At 47.0% G+C, this 17409-nt stretch overlaps 1 protein-coding gene across 2 annotated transcripts in view; it reads left to right on the top strand.

The window, feature by feature from the left end:
• Window positions 1-1939: 1939 nt before the first annotated feature.
• LOC135207940 (putative nuclease HARBI1) overlaps window positions 1940-17409 on the top strand; it is a 70112-nt gene continuing 54642 nt past the window's right edge. Inside the window, exons 1-2 of one of the 2 annotated variants that reach the window (XM_064239926.1) lie at window positions 1940-2103; window positions 3540-3671. The gene's annotated coding sequence lies outside the window, so the exon portion shown is untranslated. The remainder of the gene's footprint in view (window positions 2104-3539; window positions 3672-17409) is intronic. The other variant, XM_064239917.1, reaches the window with a different exon arrangement.

Genomic DNA, 17409 nt, shown 5'->3' with positions numbered 1-17409 from the left:
TTTGTGCATCTGGTAAGCCTTTGCACAGAATATGGTTGTTTATAGGTAATTGGTTTTCTATGAAGAGCTCGCTTTTTGTAAAAAAAAATTTTTATCTAGTCTATTGTTACTGATATCTTGTAAAAATTTAAAATTGGTTCCACCATTCATCTTGAGTAATTTGATAAGTTTGAAAGAAACTTAATGGAGCAAGTGGATTTTATAAAATATAATAATGATTACCAATTTTTTGTTTCATTATTGCTGAATACCCTTCACATTTTTTAATAGGTAATTTAATTTGATTACTCCTGTTTTGCATTTTTAAAATCGACTGATATGCCATAACTGCAAATGGCGCTTAAACATACAGAATATGATGGGAGTTTTTGGATAGTGCATATTGTCCCAGGGTTGGGGTTTGCTCTTGTATGATCAAATTCACCTTTTGAGGAATGTGGAAGATGAGCAGAGTGAGTTGAACATACATGTTAGGTATAGAGCCTGATTTTGCAGACAGATTCATCTAGATGAAGATCTAAACCTGATGGACATTGGTGCAGAAAAAGTACATGACAGAAAATGGCGAGAGCTTTGATGATGATGGGTTATTGCAATGGTTGCATTTGATTGTTGCAGAGTACGTATTCCCCTCACACTTTAAAAGTGAAAGATCGACAGGTGTCTGTTGATGTAAGTAAATTCTTAAGTAAAACCTATACAGGCTGTGACTGCTTGAAGCAGGAGTGTATTGAAGATAATGATGATTTATAAATTGTTTACAGTGAAATTTTGTAAACGTTTGTATGGTGTGTGCTTAGTGTCCCCACGCCCCCTAGATCAACTTTAGATCTTTACTTTATCTTTTAATTTCTTTATTTCTTTATCTTGCTGTTCATCCAGTCCATTTTCCCCTCTTCACTGTCGTAAGTGCTTAATGGCCAAAGATGCCCCGGCACTTGGTTTGTCAGCCTAAATTTCTCTAAATCCTATTAAATCAATGAAATGAACTGCACCTCACAAAGTGGAGAGTTAATCTGCCAAAATTGTTTTCAGGAATGTAGAACCAATCCTTTACTATCTTCATCTCTGATTAATCTGCCATTTTCATCATCTCATTTGTTGTTATCCTGTTTGTAAAATGTTTACAAATTTTTATTTGCCTTCCTATCTTACACCCTTCCTGCTGAAAGCAACTATAAATTTATAAAGCTGGTACATAAAAGGATCTGTTGGTTATTTAACTTATGGCAACCTTAGTTATGTTAGTAATGCTTATAATTTACAGAGAAGCAATACATCTATGGGATGCTTGGTTAATGAAATATTTTTTAAAGCAATTCCATAAAAAGTGCTTAAATGAGAAGAGCTGTATTCATGCCTACATACACCATGGATTGTGAATATTTAAAATCTCGGTTTGTTTTAAATTTAATCGTCAGTCATGGGATCCAAAGCAGGCAGAATCACAGCAAAAAATGCCTCTTCAAATATTGAGAAGTTTATAGACGTTACAACGATTTATTTAGGAGTCAGTGCTTATTAATAATGGGTCCCTCACATCCCATACAGAATAACTTCCTAAATGGCCACGAGTATTATTGAAATTGTCCCAGTGAGAGATGTCTCAAGTAATCATAGCATTCTCGCAACTACTACTGTAAAGATCACCTTCACAAATACATAGACGTCCATTATGACCTTATCAAAGTGGGTTGGCTTGCGAAATATATTTGTACATGAAATGCTAGATATATGCATATCATAGAATGGCCATTTTCAGGTTGATAAAGCTTATGCCGTGCATTATATTAAACTGAATTTTACTGGATATTTACTACATCAAATAAGAAAATGAAATGGGCAAATTTCTCCTTTGAGTGTGGTAAGATGGCGGACACAATGCAACTCCAGTCGACATTGAACATGCCTATGCCGTCATTCGCGTATGTTTACCTTTTGAGTGTCAAACACAGCTGATTACAGTATGACAAATTACATGGCTGAGTGTTGATCTTCCTCGACCGCTTAAAACCTTCAAAACTGCACACTTCTGCCTGTTATAGGATGTATTTTGATGGCCCCTTGAATATTTAGAAGAAGCAGAAGACTAAAGTATCGCAAGTATGATATATAAGCTTAAGTAATAGGTAGCTGGTAATTTAGTAGGTACCTAGGTAACTCTGAGTGGTAGGAAGATGCAACCCTCAATTGTACTTGGGGTAAAAAACCGCATGGTACAGGGGTGGACCATTTACGATCAATGCGTACAACCCCAAGAAAAGTACATTGTAACGCGTCCTGACACCGGAGTAGAGGTCTTTAGCTCCGTTTCTCACCAACAACAAGTCGCGTCTGATGCCCATCTCCGATGTCAGGACGCGTTATACCTAGGCAATGTACTTTTTTTGATCGTACATGGTCCACCCCTGTACCATGCGGTTTTTTTACCCTATTTATTGTGTTCATATTTAGATCAGTTTTGTACATACAAGCGTACAAAGCCTGTGAGAAGCTGTCAAAGTTAGCCAGTGCTAAAATGGGGAAATGCTGAGCTGTTGTCTCCATAATGTATGCTTAAATCGAAAATGGGTAAATGAAAATTAGGTTGCATGAAGATATTGTATATTGATATAATTTGTATACTAAACAAAATAGAAATTTGTTCTTATGCAATACAGCAGAGGTGAGATAGGCTACTGCTACCTAGTTTGAGAAATTTGCAGAGGTAATGATAAATTTTACGTTTTTGTTTTTATGGTAAAGCTTACGTGGCCTTGTTCCCAGCAGTCACCGACCAGGACAGGTTACAGCTTCTTTGGTAGGGGTCCAGCCGGCCAGGTCTGGGCATGTTGCCCCAAGTTAGGTTAGGTAGGTAAGATCTGGTTACTTCAGGACCTGGCATTACAAGAAAGGTTCATTCTTTTTATGTGTGTGGAACTTGTCCCAGTCAACGACTGGTGGGAATCCGGCCATGCAACTATTGTAAAGTTTTATTGTTTTTACGTTCAACACTGAGAGGCTGTTGCTAAACATAGCAAAAGTTCCTTGGGATGCCGTATTTCATACTATCCCGAAAGCAAAAATTTGAATAAAAGATTGTGAGATATCTGTTATCTACTAGGTAAATTTCTTGAAAGATATCACCTTTACTGCATTATATACACCCTTGGCAATTCTAGTCAATAACTCTGCACACACTGCAAGGAACGTTCCCGCAAATATGACAGCCAGTAGGTATGGGGGGCGTCAAATGTATTTCGCCATGTTTGGTATTAGCTGCAGGGGGTTAATTATAGTCAAGCCCCCCAAAAATAACAGTATATTCTTAATAAGCAACCCAAATACTGCAGGGACCTGTAATTTCAAAAGAAATATCCGATGCGGAGTTATTACCTAGATTTACCTAAACCCTTTATTGAATTTTTCAGTCAAGAAATTATATAAGCACGTACCTTTATGCAGCTGTCTCCTTGATATTTACCCAAAAACTGTACTAAAATCTATTGCAAATTTACTGTTACCAATATATTTAGTATTATCTTTTGTTTATGTTTCAGGGTGTGGTTGCGGTATTAAAGTAAAAATTTGCTAGAGATTGGCTAGGCTAGGTTAGTCTAACCTATTGGTATGAGTAAAGAAGATGAGAGAGAATTTGCCTCAGAAGTAATAGCCTGGAGAAGTCTAGGAAGGTAAATAAGTTGACTTCTTATAGGTCTTGCATGGATTTTCCATTTTGTTCATGCCACTTACCTGACAGATATATATATAGCTGTATTTTCTGAAGTCCGACAGAACCTCAAAACTCGCGGCACACGCAGCGGGCGGCCAGGTGGCAGCACCCACCCCCGCCGCCGGGAGGCGGACACCAGGAACCACTCCCATTTTCTATTCATATTTTTTTCTGTCGCCGGTCGGTAAACAACTGTTTACAGACCTCTGCTCAGGATTTTTTGGAATTTGACTCGCTTTTAAGTATCTGATTGGTTTTTTGGTATTGAATTGGATTGTTGAATTGGCATGCGCGATAGTGGACCGTTTTTTGATTTTGGATTGACTTTTCTATATAAGATATGTCTGGATCAAGTGCTGTGAGTTTCAGAGTGTGTGTAAGGACTGATTGTAAGGTGAGGCTACCGAAAGCATCGGTAGACCCCCACACAGTATGTATGAATTGTAGGGGGCATAATTGTGTGATTGATAATCGGTGCAATGAATGTGAGAGATTGACCGATGATGATTGGAGAGTATATGAGTCCTATCGCCTTAAATTGGAGCGCGATAGGATCAGGAGGTCTTCCTCCAGGAGTGGTTCTACCAAAGGTAAGGCTAACATCTCTCCTGCATTAACACCTGTAGAGTTTGCTACCCCTAAACCTGTGTTGCCTTCGGGCTCTGATTCTGTGTCGGGAGAAGCGAATGCTCTCTCTCTGATTTTGGAGTCTCTTCGCACTCTGGAGACCAAAAGTGAAAGCCTTAGAAACTGGCTCGGTGCAAGTGTGTGTCGTGGCCCCACCCTAGTGTGGAGGGGGCGTCAGATCGGCCCCATAATGCCTCTAGGCCTAGACCTCTATCAGACTCCCAAGACTCAGGGAGTAGGTATGTCGAAAGCCGCAAGAGGGTTACGGGGGCTTCCCACCGATCTGGCGTCCCTTCGGCAGGCCTTGTAGCAAAGTCCCAGGCTGCCAAGGAGCGCGCACGAGCGCGCGTCCTGAAAGAGTGCTTTTCGTCCTCCGAAGCGTCCTCCCCGCGCAAGGGGTGGAGCGCTCGGAGAGACTCTCGTCCTCTGAAAAGGACGTTTCGTGCGGAGGACGCTTCACGTCCTCTTTCGCCACTTTCGTCGGAGGATGCGTATGACGCTTTTCCGCCTCAGAAAAGGGGTAAGATCTCCTCCGATGAGGACGCTGGGTTGCGTGCACAGGCGCGTTTACCTGAGAAGCAGGTAGCTGTACCTGTGAGAAGGAAGGAGGCGTCCCCTCGCCCCTCGTCTTCTCGCAGGATCAGTCCTGCTTCCTCTGTTCGTTCTTCCCCGACGAAGAACATTCTTTTGTCCCTTCAGGACCAGCTATCCACGCTTATGGCTCAGAGGACTCACCCAGCAGCAGTCGAGCCTAAGCGGAGGAAGGACCTTAGACTGCCCGTCAAGAGGACGAAGCAGTCTCCTTCTCCCTCACCTACTTCGTCTCGTTCGCCGATCGCTTCTCCTTCGGCGATTCGCCGATCTCGTTCGTCCTCTAGAAGGACGTTACGTCAGGACGCTTTTGAGGAGGACGCTCAGCACGACGTTCGACAGGACGCTCGTCAGGACGCTAGGCAGGACGCTAGGCGGGACGCTTGTCAGGACGCTTGGCAGGACGTTCGGCAGGACGCTCCTCGTCAAGGACGCTTGTCAGGACGCCTCGTCCAGGACGCTTGGCATGGAACGCTTAGGCAGGTCAAAAGTTCGTCAGGGACGCTCGGCCAGGACGCTTAGACCAGGAACGGCTCGGCAGGACGCTCGCCAGGACGCTCGGGGCAGGACGCTTGGCAGGAAGCTCGCCAGGACGTTCAGGGCTCTTTTCAAGACGCTTTTGGAGATTCCGACCAAGAAGTCGTACCCCAAGACGCTAGTTTACGCGCACAGGCACGTATTCCAGCGAAAAGGTCTTCCTTTTCGTTTGTGAAACGTAAGGACGCTTCTCTGGCAAGTGAGACTGCCGCGGATGGCGCTAAGGACGCTCGTCCTCGTCAGGACGCTCTACCTTCATCAAGTAGTAAGCGTCATAGAGAAGACAGCCGAAATAAGGCTTCCTCTAGCAAGGATAGGGGTCCTTGATTAAGCCAAGACCCGACATTAGGACGCCCTCTCCGGACAGACGGTCTCCTCTTCCGTTTAGAGAAGAAGGAGAGCTGAGTAGTTCGGCTGACTCGGTTGAAGAGGAACCTTCTGCGGCCCCTTCAATCTCGGACTATAAAGTCCTCGTGCGGCTCTTGCGTTCTTCTTTCGAAGACAAGTTTCAGCCCGCAGCTCCCAAGTCTCCTCCTTCGCAGTTTTCTCATCTAAAACTGGAAAAACGGAGTTTGTGGAGATGAAAACTTCTCTCTCCACGAAACGTGCCTTTAAGAAACTCCAAGATTGGATGGTACGAAGGAGAGATCAAGGCAAGACGACCTTCGCCTTGCCGCCAGCTAGACTTAGCGGAAAAGGGGGCATTTGGTATAGAACCAAAGATGAAGTAGGAGTTCGTATCCCTTCTTCGGCTCAAGGAGATTTCTCCAGCCTAGTGGATTCGCAGAGGAGGTCTCTTTTACCCTCTGCTAAAGTAACCTGGACCTCTACGGAGACTGACCATCATTTGAAGGGTCTGCTCAGGACGCTGGAAGTGTTCAACTTCCTTGACTGGTGTTTGGGAGTTCTGGATCTGCAAGCGAGAAGCCCAGAATCTCTCAGTCTGGGGGAGCTGTCCAGCGTGTTAGCATGTATGGACAAAGCCGTCAGGGATGGTTCGGAGGAGATCGTCTCTCATTTTGGAACGGCTTTATTGAAAAAGAGAGCTTTGCTGTGCAACTTCACAGCTCGTTCGGATAACGTCCCAGTCTCAATGAAAGCGGATTTGCTGTTTTCGCCTCTTTCGAACCATCTCTTCCCCCAGACTTTAGTAAAGGACCTGACGAACAGTTTGCAAGAGAAGGCAACTCAGGACCTTTTGGCCCAGTCTACAAGACGGTCGGCCGTACCTTCAACCTCTTCAGCTGCGGTTCGTCCGCCAGAAGAAAGTTAAGCCCTTTCGTGGGGCTCCCCCCTCGAGAGCAGCTCCTCGAGGGAGAGGGTTTTCACGAGGAAGAGCTTCCTTTAAGCCAAAGCCTTCCAAGTGAGAAGCATGTCCTTCAGACACCAGTCGGAGCCAGACTGAAGTTTTTTGCGGGAGCTTGGAAGAGAGAGGGACACGGACTCTTGGTCCCTCAAGATCGTGGAGCAGGGGTACAAGATCCCCTTTTTAGATCTTCCTCCTCTTTCTACGACTCCCAGAGACCTTTCTCCATCCTATCAGGGCGAGAAGAAGAAAGTATTATTCGATCTCCTTCAGCAAATGATCGACAAAAGAGCGGTGGAACAAGTCGCGGACCTGGGGTCCCCAGGTTTTTACAACAGGATCTTCCTAGTACCGAAGCAGTCGTCAGGTTGGCGTCCAGTTCTAGATGTAAGCAGGCTCAATCTTTTCGTGGAAAAGACCAAATTCACGATGGAGACGCCTCATTCTGTTCTGGGAGCCTTGAGACCGGGCGACTGGATGGTGTCCTTAGACTTGCAGGACGCATACTTTCACATCCCGATCCACCCTCTTTCAAGAAAGTATCTAGTTTGTCTTAGACAAAAAAGTGTGGCAGTTCAGAGCTATGTGTTTCGGCCTGACCACGGCTCCAGTGGTGTTCACTGTAGTAATGAAGAACGTAGCGAGGTGGCTACACTCTTCGGGAATAAGAGTTTCCCTGTACCTCGACGACTGGCTGATCAGAGCGTCGTCGAGAGAGAAGTGTCTGAAGGACTTGCAGTTCACTTTAGCCCTAGCGAAGTCCCTGGGACTTCTGGTCAACCTCGAAAAGTCGCATCTGACCCCAACACAGTCCATCGTGTATCTGGGGATTCAGATGGATTCAGTGGCTTTTCGAGCGTTTCCGTCCCAGGAACGTCAGCGGCTAGGCTTAGAAAAGATCTCAGCCTTTCTAAGGAAAGAGACTTGCTCGGCGAGGGAATGGATGAGTCTGCTGGGGACCATTTCCTCGCTAGAAAGGTTTGTTTCCTTGGGAAGACTGCACCTCAGGCCTCTCCAATTTTTCCTTGCGGACGAGTGGAAGGCCAAGGACGATCTCAATGCCATATTGAGAATATCGCTTCCGATCAAGAAACCATCTAAGATGGTGGTTGGACCCTCAGAAGCTTCAGGAGGGCGTGTCCCTAAGTCTTCTGAGCCCCGACCTAGTGTTGTTCTCCGACGCTTCCATCACGGGCTGGGGAGCAACACTAGGAGGGAGGAAGAAGTTTCAGGCTCCTGGAGAGGGGAACAGGTAGCCTGGCATATAAATGTCAAAGAACTGGCAGCAGTATTTCTGTCCCTGCAGTTCTTCGAAAGGAGTTTGGAGAACAAGATTGTTCAGATAAACTCGGACAATACCACAGCACTCGCTTATTTAAAAAATCAGGGAGGAACACACTCCAGAACGTTGTTTTCCCTAGCGAGAGAGATTCTGCTGTGGGCAAAGATAAGAAATGTGACTATCCTGACGAGATTCATTGCCAGGAGTGCAAAAGTCAGGGCAGATCTTCTCAGTCGTCGGGAACAAGTCCTACCGACGGAATGGACCTTGAACGAAGACGTTTGTCGAGACCTTTGGACGTTGTGGGGACGTCCACTGGTCGACTTATTCGCGACGTCAAGGACCAAGAGACTTCCTCTTTATTGCTCCCCGGTCCTGGATCCAGAAGCAATCGCGGTAGACGCGTTGCTTTGGAATTGGACGGGTCTAGACCTGTACGCCTTCCCACCATTCAAGATTTTGGGGAGTCATGAGGAAGTTTGTGGCCTCAGAAGGGACGAGGTTGACCCTGATCGCTCCGATGTGGCCAGCGAGAGAATGGTTCACAGAGGTCATGTCTTTCCTTTGTAGACTTTCCAAGGGACATTGCCCTGGAGGAAAGATCTACTCAAACAGCCCCACTTCGAAAGGTTTCACCAAAACCTCTCCGCTCTGGGTCTGACTGCGTTCAGACTATCGAAAAGTTGGCCAGAGCGAGAGGTTTTTCGAAAGCAGCTGCGAGAGCAATCTCACATGCAAGACGTGCTTCCACAAGAGCTGTTTACCAATCGAAGTGGGCTTCCTTCAGGGCATGGTGTAAAAAGGAGGGAGTTTCCTCTTCCTCGACCTCTGTGAACCAGATAGCTGATTTTCTGCTCTTTCTCAGGAATGTGCAGAAATTAGCGGTCCCTACCATCAAGGGATATAAAAGCATGTTGTCAGCGGTTTTTAGGCACAGAGGCCTTGACCTGTCTGACAACAAGGACATTCATGACCTTTTAAAGTCTTTCGAGACTTCGAAGGTTCCTCAAATGAGACCTCCGTCATGGAACCTTGACGTGGTCCTTAAATTCCTTATGTCAAGCCCTTTCGAACCGCTTCAGGCAGCGTCTCTTCGAAACTTGACAAGGAAGGCTCTTTTCCTAACTTCTCTTGCGACGGCTAAGAGAGTTAGTGAAATTCAAGCGTTTAGCAAGTTAATGGGATTCAAAGGAGACAATGCTGTCTGCTCCTTGAACCCAACTTTCTTGGCGAAGAATGAAAATCCTTCGAACCCTTGGCTGAAGACTTTCGAGATCAAGGGTATGTCAAGTCTGGTGGGCCAAGAACCAGAGAGAGTCCTGTGCCCGGTCAGGGCTCTCAAGTTCTATGTGCATAGAACGAAAGAGGTAAGAGGTCCCTCAGGTAATCTCTGGTGCTCTGTGAAGAGACCAGAGTTACCTTTATCGAAGAATGCTGTTGCTTTCTTTCTAAGGGACGTCATTAAGGAGGCTCATTCATCTTTCCAGAAGACTGATTTGAGCCTCTTACGAGTGAAAGCGCACGAAGTTCGAGCTGTCGCTACCTCTCTTGCCTTCCAAAAGAACTTGGCAATCAAGGACATCCTTGATTGCACCTTTTGGAGGAGTAACTCCGTCTTCGCCTCACATTACCTAAGGGATGTGAGAACGATTTATGACGATTGTAATGCACTGGGGCCATACGTTTCTGCGGACACAGTCTTGGGGTCCGGAAGTAGCTCTTTCCCTATCCCTTAGTTAGGATTAGGTTAGTTTGTTGTTGTGTTTTTAGGTTGTGGTGAGTCTTATGTGAAGATCTCCCATCCTTTAGTTAGTTTTAAGGGTTTTTTTGTGAATAGTTGGTCAGGTGGTGGTCAGTTGCTTCGTTGCCCTCATTTGTATGGCCTCGATGGTCTTGTCATGTTGAGGTCTCGTACCCGTTGACAGATCATCCAGAGCGCACCAGCACTACAGGTCTCCACCTGGCTGGCAACTCTGATTTAAGCAAAAGCAGCCTTACGTGACAGTAATCACATAGTCTACTTTGCAAACAGGTGAGGAACCAAGATGTATATCATCTACTTAATTTAAGTTTCCTAAAAAATCCTATTCTGTCTCTTCCCACCATCCGAAGGTGGGATTCAGCTATATATATATCTGTCAGGTAAGTGGCATGAACAAAATGTTATTGTTATTATACAATTAAGTTTGTTCATACTTACCTGGCAGATATATATAATTAAAGTGCCCGCCCTCCTCCCCTCAGGAGACAGAGGCATTAATAAAATATGAATAGAAAATGGGAGTGGTTCCTGGTGTCCGCCTCCCGGCGGCGGGGGTGGGTGCTGCCACCTGGCCGCCCGCTGCGTGTGCCGCGAGTTTTGAGGTTCTGTCGGACTTCAGAAAATACAGCTATATATATATCTGCCAGGTAAGTATGAACAAACTTAATTGTATAATAACAATAACATTTTTCTGTACAGAGTAAATTTCAATTTTATACATTCAACTTCCCTGCCAGATATATACTTAGCTATAGACTCCGTCGTCTCTGACAGAATTTCAAATTTCGCGGCACACGCTACAGGTAGGTCAGGTGATCTACCGCCCTGCCCTGGGTGGCAGGACTAGGAACCATCCCCGTTTTCTAATCAGAATTCTTCTGTCGCCCGGACCATCAACATTGTTGTTGGTTCCTCTCGATTGGTTTTTCTTTTTTCACCGGCAATTGATCTTCTTGACCGACTTTTGGTGACGTATCTGGATTGTTGGATTGGCATACGCTTTTGTGGACTGTTTTGTGGACTTGATTTTGGAATTTTCTTTAATAATGTCTGACTCTGGTATGGTTGTGAGACGTTGTGTGAATGTAGGCTGTAAGGTGAGGTTGCCGAAAGCTTCGGTAGACCCTCACACGGTATGCAAGAGGTGCAGGGAGTATGAATGTTCTTTTACTAATACTTGTAAGGAATGTGAGAACTTGAGTGAGAACGAATGGAAGAATCTAACTAATTATTTAAAAAGTTAGAAAGAGAAAGAAGTGAGGAAGGCTTCTCATAGAAGTTTAAGTAGTTCTAGATCTGAACTAATTCCAAGCTTGGGATCTTCCCCAAGGGTAAGTATGCTAATTCTCCTTCCATTGCAGCCCCTTCTCCTATTGCAGAACCTGTAGATCCAGCAAAAGAACTTGCGGATCTAAAAGCAGCCTTCAAGTTGATGGAAAACAAAATGGCTGCCATACAAGGTAAGGCTAGTGATTTTCAGTGGACAGTGATATGAGTGTCCCAGTAGTGGAGGGGGCATCTGGTCGGCTCAGCAACGCTCCTAGGTCTAGACCTCTTCCAAGCTCACATGCCCAGAGGAGAAGGAATGTCGAAAGCCGAAAGGGGAGTTGTGGAGAATCCCCACCGATCAGGTGTCCCTTCAGCGGTTTCTGTGACACCCCAGACTGCCAAGGACCGCTATTGTAAAAGCGTCCTACGTGAGTGTTTCTCGTCGTCGGGATCTTCATCACCGAGACGTGATTGGAGAGATTCAGATCGATCTCGGCCTCTCAAGAGGAGTTGGAAGGCTCCGAATATTGACTCGAGCCCTGAAAACTTCCCTGAGGAGTCTCCATCGGGAGTGAAGAAGGCAAGAAGAGCCATTCTTTCAACCAGAGTGAGAAGGAGGCAGGAGGTGGAGGCTATGGACTCCTCCCCTCCTCCTTCCCCTCCTCCCGAAGAGGATAAAGAGGAGGCTACAAAGAGGTTCATGATGGCGATGCAGGAACAGATTTCGTCGTTTGTAGGAGTCCTGTCAAAGGAGCCTCCTAGAAGGAAAGACACTTCCCTTCCTATTAAAAGATCCTCCAGACGTATGGAGGTATCTGCCTCCAGGATCGATACTCCTACTCGAGGTGAGGTTTCCGGTTACGAACTACCGGATGAAACAATCAGACGTCTGGCACCGGCCAGGAGTGAGGAGTCACCCAGGAGGCAGAGCCAAGAGCCAGGAGTGAGGAGTCAACCAGGAGGCAGGAGCCCAGAGCCAGGAGTGTAGAGGCATCCAGGCAAGAGGCATCCAGGAGGCAAGAGCCAGGAGGCAAGAGCCAGGAGGCAAGAGCCAGGAGGCAAGAGGCAGGAGGCAGGAGCCAAGAGGCAGGAGCCAGGAGCCAAGAGGCAGGAGTCAGGAGGCAGGAGCCAGGAGTCCGGAGTCCGGAGTCCGGAGTCCGGAGTCCGGAGTCCGGGTCCGGATCCGGAGTCCGGAGTCCGGATTGGTCCGGATCCGGATTCCGGAGTCGGAGTCCGGAGTCGGAGTTCCGGAGTCCGGAGTCCGGACGTCCGGAGGTCCGGAAAGTCCGGAGTCGGAGTTCCGGAGTCCGGAGTCCGGAGTCCCGGGAGTCCGGGAGTCAGGATCCGGAGGTTCAGGTCGGAAAGGTCAGAGTCAAGAGTCCAGGAGGCAGAGTCAGGAGCAAGGAAGGTCGTTAAAAGAGCCAGGAGGCAAGAGTCGGGGACCGTTTCCTGGAGGTTATGACTCTTCTCCGAATAGGAGCTCCTCTCCTTCAGAACATAGGAGGTCTTGGAAGGACTCTCCCTCCAAACGTGAACTTTCTCCTTCGTCTGATCGAGGGTTAGACGAGTTGTCTGACGACGAACCTCCTGCTAATGAGGGACTTTCTAGTTATAAAGTCTTGGCCTCATTACTACTTCAAGAGTTTGGAGATTCTCTTAGTCCGGCGGCTCCTCCTTCTCCTCGTTCGCTCTTTTCGAGCTCAGCTACGGCTAAATCGTCGGCCTTTTTAAAAATGAAGCCTGCGATATCAATGAAGAAGGCACTCCATTCTTTAGATTCTTGGATGGACAAGAAGAAGGAGTTAGGAAAGACGGTATTCTGCATGCCTCCTTCCAGATTGCACGGGAAGAGAGGTATTTGGTATGGGACAGGAGAGACTATGGGTCTTTCTCTACCTGCCTCTGCAGATGCCGACTTTTCCAATTTAGTGGAGGCCTCTAGACGTCACTCCTTAGGATCGGTCAGAGCGACGTGGAGCACTTCAGAGTTGAACCACTTTCTAAAGGGACTTTTTGTCACTTTAGAGGTGTTCAATTTTCTGGATTGGTCACTCGGAGTTCTGGCCAACAAATCTAAGGATCCGGAGTTTCTGAAAAACCCAGAAATTCTCCATAGCGTCCTGTCCTGCATGGACAAGGCAGTACAGGACGGTTCGGGTGAAGTGGCTTCCCTTTTTGGTGCTGGTCTCCTGAAAAAGAGATCAGTGTATGGATCCCTATTATCGAAAGGGGTTTCTCCGAGCCAGAGGACTGCCTTACTGTTCGCCCCCCCTCTATCAGATCATCTGTTTCCTTCTCAGTTAGTGAAGGATATATCTCGCTCGCTAACTGAGAAGGCGACACAAGACCTACTAACGCAAACGTCCAAGAAAGGACGCCCTGTAGTGTCGACGGTTAAGAAGGAATCTTCGTCCTACTCAGCAGCCCTTTCGTGGAGGTGCAGCGGCTCGTCCCCCCCCTGCCAGAAAGAAGAGCTCTGAAAAGAGAGGAAGGTCTTCATTTAGGCCCCCCTTCAAGAAATCAAAGTGACTTGTTGCTCCTCCAAGCACCAGTGGGCGCCAGACTCCTGAACTTTGCAGGAGTATGGGCAAAAAGGGGAGCCGACCCTTGGTCAGTGTCGGTCCTGAAGAAGGGATATGTAATCCCCTTCGACGACAGCCCGCCCCTAACATCTACGCCTCGGGAACTGTCAGCGAGGTACAGAGACCCGTTAATGAGAAAGACTCTCCTTCAAATGGTGGAGCAAATGTGGGAAAAAGAGGCCATCGAACTTGTGCAGGATCCACACTCCCCAGGATTTTACAATCGCCTTTTTCTAGTACCAAAGGCATCGGGGGGGTGGAGGCCAGTTCTGGACGTAAGCGCTCTGAATCGCTTCGTACAGAAAAAGAAGTTTCGCATGGAAACGTCCGCCTCTGTAATGTCGGCTCTTCGTCCAGGAGATTGGATGGTCTCTCTGGACCTACAAGACGCATATTTCCACGTTCCCATTCACCATTTGTCAAAGAAATATCTTCGCTTTGTAATAGGAGACAAGATCTTTCAGTTCAGGGCTCTGTGCTTCGGTCTGTCTACAGCCCCACAAGTATTCACCAACCTGATGGCGAATGTAGCTAGATGGCTTCACCTAGAGGGGATAAACATCTCCCTCTACCTGGACGACTGGCTGATCAGGGCCAAGTCGAAGATTCAGTGCTTGGAGGACTTAGAAGTAACAAGGAACATGATAGATTCGCTAGGGTTACTCGTCAACCTCGAGAAGTCACAAAACTGATCCCCAGCCAGAACTTGGTCTATCTGGGGATTCAGATGGATTCTCGGGGTTTTCGGGTATATCCTTCGCGCGAAAGAATCGCTCGAGGTTTGTCGAGAATCTCGAGCTTCTTAGAGAGAAAGAACAGCTCAGCGAGGGATTACCTGAGCTTTTAGGGACCCTGTCCTCATTGGAAAAGTTCTTCTCTAGGGAGACTTCACCTTCGCCCTCTTCAGTTTTTCCTCAAAGAGGTGTGGGTGGAGTTGGAAGACGGGTCAACTCTCGGACATCTTCCAACTTCCACAAGGAACGTAAAAGCTCATCTGAAGTGGTGGATCCCTCCGCTTCAAAAGAACGAAGGCGTATCGCTTGCTCTGCAGAACCCAGACCAAGTGTTATTTACCGACGCTCGGAGTCGGGATGGGGAGCGACGCTAGGAGCAAGGGAATGGTGTCAGGCACCTGGACAAAGGAACGGTGTCCTGGCACATCAATTGCAAGGAACTTGTGGCCATACACCTAGCCTTAAAGTTCTTCGAAGAGATAGTCAGAGACGGGGTGATACAGATAAACTCGGACAACACCACGGCTCTGGCTTACATACGCAAGCAAGGAGGCACGCACTCTTTCTCCCTCTATCAGTTGACAAGACACCTGTTAACCTGGACGGAAGAAAGAGGCATAACTCTCCTCACAAGGTTTGTTCAAGGGATCAAGAATGTGAGAGCGGACAGACTGAGCAGGAGAAATCAGGTCCTTCCCACAGAATGGACTCTTCACGAAGAAGTGTGTCGAAGTCTTTGGTCCCTGTGGGGGAGACCTCACATAGACCTGTTTGTGACGTTCCTCTCCAAAAGAATAGAGATCTTTTGCTCTCTAGTGGAAGATCCGAGAGCCACTTCGCAATAGACGCGTTTCTCATGGATTGGTCGGGTGTGGACGCATACGCCTTTCCCCCGTTCAAAATCCTGGGGGAAGTGCTCAGGAAGTTCGTAGCTTCGAAGAGCACGAAGTTGACACTCATAGCCCCATTTTGGCCAGCCCAGGAATGGTTCACGGAGGTACTGGAGTGGATAGTGGACTTCCCCAGATCGCTTCCAAACAGACACGATCTACTCAGACAACCCCACTTCGAGAGGTTTCATCACAACCTCCCAGGTCTCGCTCTGACTGCCTTTCGACTATCGAAAGACTTGTCAGAGCGAGAGGCTTTTCTCGCAAAGGCTGCGGGCTCTATCGCTAGAGCCCGCAGAGCTTCGACGAGAAGAGTATACCAGTCGAAGTGGGAAGTCTTTAGGAGGTGGTGTAAGGGTCAGAAGCTGTCCTCCTCCAGTACCTCTATAGTGAATATTGCCGATTTCCTCCTCTTTCTGAGAGAGGAATCACACCTATCTGTCTCGACAATAAAAGGATACCGAAGCATGCTGTCTTCAGTATTCAGGAATCGAGGCCTGGACATTGCTAACGACAAAGATCTACACGATCTAATTAGATCTTTTGAGACTTCGAAAGCAGCTACTCCTAGAACACCTAGTTGGAATCTAGACGTGGTCTGAAATTCCTTTCATCGGATAAATTCGAGCCTTTACATCTGGCGTCCTTCCGCGACGTCACTAGGAAATGCTTGTTCCTGGTGGCTCTCGCTACAGCCAAGAGGACGAGCGAATTACACGCTCTGGATTCCACGGTGGGGTTCAAAGGAGATGCTGCCATCTGTTCTTTCCAGACAATGTTTCTGGCAAAGAACGAAAAACCCGTCAAAACCTTGGCCCAGAAGTTTTGAGGTAAAAGGCCTATCTAACCTGGTAGGCAGAGAGATAGAGAGATCTCTCTGTCCAGTGAGAGCTCTTAAATACTATTTAGAGAGGAAGAGACAGATGGGAGCTTGTCAACAAGGTCTTTGGTGTGCGGTGAAGAACCCCAAAAGACTCGTGTCCAAGAACGCCTTGGCTTTCTTTGTGAGAAGCGTTATTACGGACGCTCACAAGAACTGCTCGGAGGAATCCTTCGGTCTTCTAAAGGTCAAGACTCATGAAGTGAGGGCAGTAGCACGTCTTTGGCGTTCCAAAAGAATATGTCTCTAAAGAATATCATTGAGACTACATATTGGAGGTGCAATTCAGTGTTTGCATCTCATTATCTGAAGGAAGTGAGAGTGACCTATGAGAAGTGCTTCTCGCTAGGTCCTTTTGTATCAGCAGATACAGTACTGGGTCTTGGAGCAAAGACTGATCCTTAATTTTGTGTTTTTAGCGTACATAAACCCTCTTGTCAGATATGTGCTTGGTTTTCTATTAGCAAGCTCACTACTGTCGCACGGGAGCAGAGTGTCATTGCTGGTAGGGGATCAAGGGTATGTATGACTAGTAGGGGAGTACAAAATTTTTTTTGTATATTTTGTAATGGAAAGTGTAATTATGTTTCGAGTTTTTGGTTGTTTGTAAGGAGTTCGGGATAACTCCTTACAATCTTAGAACTAACATGGATGTTAGGATCAGGTGATCGGGATCGGTTTTGTGCTCCTTGAACAAGGTGTATTGTCATGTTAGTGGAATAGCACCCAATGACAAAGGCCTTTAGGCTCTGCCGAGTAAGTGGATAAGACCCCATTGGCAGACCCACAAGAACTCTTAGCCATAGATCAATATCTCGCTGAGGCTCTTGAGGCTAAGCAGACTCCAAGGCAGTAGCCGCGAAGTCTTCAGCCTAATAAGGTAGGAACCAAGGTTTATTAATACCTACAACATATGTTGTTTACCTGTCTATTTCAGTTGTTAGCTGTCTCTTTACCACCACCAATGGGTGCTAATCAGCTAAGTATATATCTGGCAGGGAAGTTGAATGTATAAAAATGATATTGTCATGTTACAATAAAGTTTTTATACATACTTACCTGACAGATATATACGATTAATGGCCCACCCAGCCTCCCCGCAGGAGACAGGTGGAAGAGAAGAATTCTGCTTAGAAAACGGGGATGGTTCCTAGTCCTGCCACCCAGGGCAGGGCGGTAGATCACCTGACCTACCTGTAGCGTGTGCCGCGAAATTTGAAATTCTGTCGGAGACGAC

This window comes from Macrobrachium nipponense, chromosome 11, assembly GCF_015104395.2.
Source record: "Macrobrachium nipponense isolate FS-2020 chromosome 11, ASM1510439v2, whole genome shotgun sequence".
Lineage (NCBI taxonomy): Eukaryota > Metazoa > Arthropoda > Malacostraca > Decapoda > Palaemonidae > Macrobrachium > Macrobrachium nipponense.
The sequence above is the reverse complement of the archived record's forward strand: the minus strand, read 5'-3'. Positions and strand labels throughout refer to the sequence as shown.